Source organism: Apaloderma vittatum, unplaced genomic scaffold (assembly GCF_000703405.1).
Source record: "Apaloderma vittatum isolate BGI_N311 unplaced genomic scaffold, ASM70340v1 scaffold23418, whole genome shotgun sequence".
Taxonomy (NCBI): Eukaryota; Metazoa; Chordata; class Aves; order Trogoniformes; family Trogonidae; genus Apaloderma; species Apaloderma vittatum.
In genome coordinates, this window is record NW_009731614.1 from 37,000 (window position 1) to 43,798 (window position 6,799).

The following is a 6,799-nucleotide window of genomic DNA, read 5'->3' on the forward strand; positions in this document are numbered from 1 at the left end:
CTTTTTTAACTTGGGCTCAAGTCAGTAAAAGATAACAAGGAAATTTTTCAGAAGAACTAGACCTTTATTAGAATTTTCCCCAAAACTGCTAGCAAACCTTGTTTTGTAAAATATAGGGAGCATATTTTAAGAGTCATTACTACCAGCTTGAGGAAAGGATGCGATAAAGGTTTAATTCTTCGAAATAATTTCCTTGGTATTTTAAGTCAAATAGGGCAGATAGAAGAAGGATCCGGAGAAGGACATGCAGCATCCCAGCTCCATAAGTTCATAAAACCAGGCACATTCCTGTTTAGGGAAGATGGAGCTGAATGCTATGACAGCATTATTCAATTTAGTGCAAATACTGAGTGGACACACACACACAGAGCTGATGAGATTAATCTCTTGGCCCAAAGGGGAGGATCACTCAGGAAAGGTTTAGTAAATCATTCTTCTGGCCAGGCAGAGCGATCCAAGGAGGTCTGGCCAGGTCACTGGCTGGACCAGCATGCTACAGGACAGAAACGTTGCCAGCAGTTAATCAATTATTGGAAGCAGTGCATTTTTGACTTGAACTCAGTCGGTCATTTCTATATTTTATTTAAAGAAGAGATCATTTCAGTTATCCATTAGAAAAATCCTATTCTGTAGCATTTCAGTTAAGGACAAAGCCAAAATGTAATTAGATTTCTCCTTTCGCATCGCTAACGGTATCTGTCTCCCCAAAAAAGGTTTTAGTTCTTTAATAAAACCATCAGGGAGATCAATCAAAAGCATTTAATGCCATGGTGCTTCTGCAGTTCATGTTTAAATGCACTTTGGGTCACAAACGAGGCAATTTGGACAGCAGAGCACAAACTGGATTAGGAGTAACACACAAAAAGGTCTAATACCTTTTTCTTTTTTTTTCTATATGGATACACACTCCTCCGCTACACCCAAGAGCATAAAAACAAAACTAAGTCAGCCTCAAGAACACAAAGTTATGCATCCAAAAAGGGTCCTGCCACCGACCACCTGCCTGCACGTGGTGAGGTGTGGGGAAGATTGCATGAAGCTGCAGATCACCCATCCAAGCCTCCCGAGGCGCTGAGCTGCTGCCTGTCCCCTGGGTGACCGTCCCCAAGGAGGTCACCTTGTGCAGGACCTCTGCCACAAGTGCAGCAGGCGAATGCTGACCATTTCTCCATCCTCCCTGCTCATCAGGAGACATCTCCTGGCTTCCTTTTCATCACTACACCAAGAAAACACCTTGTTCCATGTAGGATTTCCCCAGAGAAGGGGTCGAATTTTCCTCCCAGGCAACAAGTTTTCAAAAAGCACATAGTTATAGAGATTATTTTTTTTCTTAAATTTTGAAGTGTGCATTTATAAAAGCATTAGGCAGACCATTTATTTGCCTTGCAACAGCAATGACTACTCTCTGGCATGAAAAATGGACCCTTGTGGGCTAAGCACTGTGCAAATAAGCTACCGAGAAGGTTGTCTCAGCCCCCAAACTTTGCAGCCTCAGTGACAGAAAATACTCGAGTTTAATGACAAGATTAAGTTATTTCTAACTACACGCCTAAAAACCAAATAGAGGGCAGATTTTGACCAGATGCCACAAATCACTAAGTAAAATATGCAGAAAATTCTGAAATGACATTTGAAACTTAATCATTTGTTCTCGCCTGTTCTCCTTGGAAGCCAGCATGAGGTCTCCAAAGAGCATGGGAGGAGGAAGTGAAATCACGTATGTGCGTAAATATTTTCTCCCTCATACAGCGAAGTTTTGAAAAGCTTTCAAAGCAAGCCTACAAAAGAAATTTTCTTCCAGGCAAAAGGATGAGAATATGGGAGCATCTCCTTGTGGAGTGCAGAGATTTAAGGAATAGCAACAACCACGTGGCGGTACCATCCCCAGCTCTTTCATGCTTGCCTCCTCCATCGACCTGTCACAGAATCACAGAATGTCAGGGGTTGGAAGGAACCTCTAGAGATCATCTAGTCCAGCCCCCCTGCCAGAGCAGGATCACCTACAGTAGGTCACAGAGGAACGCGTCCAGGCGGGGTTTGAATGTCTCCAGAGAAGGAGACTCCACAACCTCCCTGGGCAGCCTGTGCCAGGGCTCCATCACTCTCACAGTAAAGAAGCTTTTTCTAATGTTTTTGTGGAACCTCCTATGTTCCAGCTTACACCCATTGTTCCTTGTCCTGTCATTGGACATCCCTGAGAAGAGCCTGGCTCCATCCTCCTGACACTCCCCCTTGATGTATTTATAAACATTTATGAGGTCACCCCTCAGCCTCCTCTTCTCCAAGCTAGAGACCCAGCTCCTTCAGCCTTTCCTCATCAGGGAGATGTTCCACTCCCTTCAGCATCTCTGTGGTTGTGCTGGACTCTCTCCAGCAGTTCCCTGTCTCTCTTGAGCTGAGGGGCCCAGAACTGGACACCAGATTCCAGATGTGGCCTCACCAGGGCAGAGTAGAGGGGCTATCCTGCCACACTGCTATCACCAGCAGAAGGGCTTTTCAGAGCTCCTGATTGCTACAGTCTTCTCCAAGGAGAGAACAAGGTGTGTCTAACACATCCCAGCACACCTGGCAAGCCACAGAGAGCTTTGGTACCCAAAAAGGAGCACCTTAATTTATGATCCGCACATGGTCCTCTGAGATTTATCAGCAGGGACATTTCAAATATGCGTTAAAATGTGCTGAGTCTACTAAGATTGGGCCCCAAGTGCTTTTCTATTGATTCTGCTTGACATTTCCAAATACCACAATTCCAAATTTAATTCACTGGTAATTGGAAAAACTGTAATGCATGTAAATGGACAAGAAGACGTTGGAAGTCCAAAAGGTCAAGCATCAGGAAAGCATGCCCCCAAGAACTAAATGATGTTTGTTTGTCTTCTTGTCACCCTCTTCCACTTGAATAATCAAAGCGCAGAGTTGGGCAGTTCTCTCAGCAGGATGGAGGAAGAAAGGAAATAAAGCACAATCACTCTAAACTCTGGGATAGGGTTCAAAACCACTGCTTTAAACTCCATCGTTGACCAAAATTCAAACACACCACAGAGATGACTCACTTAATCAGCAGATTACATGAGCAAGTGGGAAATTCAGGGAGGAATTAATTTGATAACTCTGTCAGTAAATTATCTAGAAGTCAGGTTTCTAAGATTACCTTTCTGACACTCTGTAGCTTTACAGGCACTGAGCTTCTCCTTGCTAGTCAGCTGAAGGGGAGGCAGTGGCGGAGTGAAAATCTTATCAGATGTCTAAGTTCAAACCTCAGTTCCAGTGTGATGATGGATGTTTGTTGGCTGATCTCAACTGGAGTCTCTACTTTATCCACCTGAGAAAACCAAACTTCTGCTTCAGAGGAACCAAGGGCTTCAGCAAGAAGAAATGCTGTGGGGCCACATTGGGAATGCTTGCCCAGCTCTTTACATAGTGCCCTGAGCTGCAGCAAAGTCCAGGGATCCCTACAGCCTTCTCGAGGGTTCAGTGTATTCATGGGTAACTAAGCCCTTTTGGGCAAACACCATTCGCATATTATACAAAATACAGTACGACAAAATTCCCATATTTCTCCATGTTCTAAAGGATAAAACATGCAATTTTTAGCTGCCAGTCCTGCATTGTCCAGCACACGAGCATCACTGATGCTCTGATACTCTACTGCATTTTTGCTCAAAGGGTAAGAATATGACTGAAGTACAGTGCACAAACAAGCACCAGCACAATTTACAGCCAGTGCTGCACTGATGAAGGACAAGCATGCGTTACCACATCCCAGAGTTTCCTCAGTTCAGTCCACAGCAGCTATGTATGAAAATACTTAACTCCTTGAAGCAATTGACATCTTTTACATTACATCCTAGATCTTCAGATCACTCAGATTTTGCAAAAGAGGAAACCACTGGCTTTTAAAAACCTCTTTCCCACTGGTATCTCAAGAGTTAACAAGCTTTAGTCAAAGCCCGTTAAGGCAGCTGAATCTAGCCTGAAAGAGAAGGGAGGCAGGAAGAAAAGCAACTCTCTAGCCCTTGCAATGGAACACTAGCCTTAAGCCCTCCAAAAGGAAGCAAAGACATTCCTAAAATTCTTCGCAGGATGAGAAGCAAGTTGTCAGCTGAATCAGAAGTCAATTTCTCCTGTCTTTACACTCTTAATGGCAAATCCCACATGAGCAATTTAAAAAGCTTCCTTTTACAATGGAGTTTTCTCCCAAGTGGCTGTAGCACATCTAGGACTTGTCTCATGTTTACAGAAATGTACCTTTCTCCTTTGGGTCTATTTAAAAAAGCTCCCGTCAAATGACCTGAGGAAGGAATGTAGCACAATCCAATACCATCATGCAATTTCCAGTGATTGTTTCTGTTACAATAATGAAAGGCAAGGAAAAAATGGCTAGATAACTGCAGTGATTCTCTAAAGGCAAGTTCTAAAAGAGACGCTGAAGATATATTTATGTAAAGGGGGGAATAAAATCACCTATTAGCTTTCATCTTGATTACATACACTCACCAATATCCGGATTCCACTTTGAAATAAAAATGTTTCTGAGCAGATTGTTCCAGAAAGTTGAAACTCTGCCTGTGAAACAGGCAGAAAGCAATAAAACAATTGTGTGCTCTTGGACAGGTCTTCTCCTTCCCAGTGTTTTATAGGTTTTTCAATCCATAAGGAAGACTAAAATGCTTTGGACCACAGTGCGCACATGGCATGGAAGGAGAAGCACTTACCCTCCATCCGTGTTGGAGCTTTCTGGATGACAGGAGCTCAAGAGCTCCACCCCAGAAACTGGGTACATTCCCTTCCAGTTCAACTTTCTATTTAGATGCCCGTTCCCATGGTGACCAGGCTCCAATATTACGTAACATGATATAAAGTAATATTCTAAGATTGAGTACGGTCCTCCTAGACAATCTGCTAATCTCAGATAGGTGGGAATCTCCACAAGCCCCTTCTCTGACGCTGCTCCCAGATATTCAGATGATGATGTATGAGAACAAGGAGATGGAGATGCCCTCGTCCGGGCACTTTCAGGGACACCACAAGTATTCAGAGGGATTTATCACAGGAAATGCAATGAGAACCCAAGAGAAGAAAAGGCTCTGGGGAGACCTTATCGCAGCCTTTCAGTATATAAAGGCTTTTTACCAAGGTCTGTAGTGACAGGCCAAGGAGCGACGGTTTTGAACTGAAAGGGAGTAGTTTAGACTGGACATAAGAAAGAAAGTTTTTATGAAGAGGATGGCGAGACACTGGAGCAAGTTGCCCAGAGAAGTTTTGGATGCCACGTCATTGCAAGTGTTCAAGGCCACACTGGACGGGGCTTTGAGCAACCTGGTCTAGTGAAAATGTTCCTGCCCACGGCGAGGGGAGTTAAGTAGATAGATGATCTTTAAAGGTCCCTTCCAACCCAAACCATTCTGTGGTTCTATAATGGAGACAGCTGGGTTTCTGAACAGTACGTGGCTGTCAGCCTTGATGTTGTGGTGACAAGAGGACATTTGATCCTGATGATTCTCATCCCACTGAGCGTCACCAGCTGTGACCCAGAGCACACAGCACTGCTCTGCTGCCAGTCACCATCCTAATTCCACAAGGCCACTAAATGCCCCAAGCCTGCCCCTGACTTGCCATGTCTTGCTATTCCTGTAGATAAAAAGGACTATCAACAGGCATAGATGTCTGAAGCACTAGGTAGGATCAAGCTGAATTTCTAAGCAATCACTTCACATAAATCCCCCCTCTATGAACCCGAACACTCATTGGAGAGACCTTTCCCAATATCAGAGAGTAGGCCAGACCTTGACCTTGATGGAGCAAACCATTTCAAAACTTAAAGATACTTTACATTTCCCTTCCGTCTCCTCCAGATTTCAGTGAGCAACCAAGGATCAATTCATCCTTGTTTAAGCCACCTTGCAAAAAACCTTTCAAATACACCCCACCATAACCTGCAACACGATCATTTTAGGCTGCAGTCAAACCCTTCCCTTTCTCCTCAAGAGCTTCATCAGCAAGATGCAATAACCACTTGTCTACCTCCGTATGCATGAGCTGTAAGATGAGAGGTGCCCCCACGAACGCACACACAGAAGTCTGGCAGCTGCACAAAGATGAGCAAACTGCAACCCCGAAAACATCTTCTCCCTGCCTCCCCCTGCTCAGATATACCCGGAGACACAGGCGTGTGAACTACCCCCACCTCTCTTATAAAAACGCGAAGTATGAGACATTACTGTATACTCCTGTTCATCAAAAAATGGAAGACACATCACCAATAAATTCCATTTTTCTCTCAATAAAGTAATAAAAAAATTCCAAGGCAATGTAAAAAGTTTCACTGAGACAGCAGCTGGTTGAGTAATAAAACCAGCAAGCTCTCCACTAGGTTTGAACACACGCGTCTCAGTGCTCTTCATCCAATTTTCCTGAACTTTGGTAAGATCTTGCACCTATCCGAGAAGAGCAAACAGAACTTTTGATAACTTTTCCGAGAGCGCAGGACCGTCCATCTGCTTTCACACCGACAAGAAGATGAACACACCTGCCCTAGGCCAGGCAGCAACAAGGGTAGAAAGCTCTCCACCTTTTATCTTTCTTTTCAAGGTTGGAGGAAAGGTAAGACTATAGGAGGGTTTCAGACCACCGCTACATGTATACATTTCCCCTAGGTACCACATCACAGTTCAAGCTTTTCAACATAAATACTCTGGTACAGGACTCTCTTTCTTTAATACAACCACCCCAGCAAAACATAACCCATCACTGTAGCTATCTTGGGACCCCTGGGAGAGCACCCTTCTTAAGGCTGAAT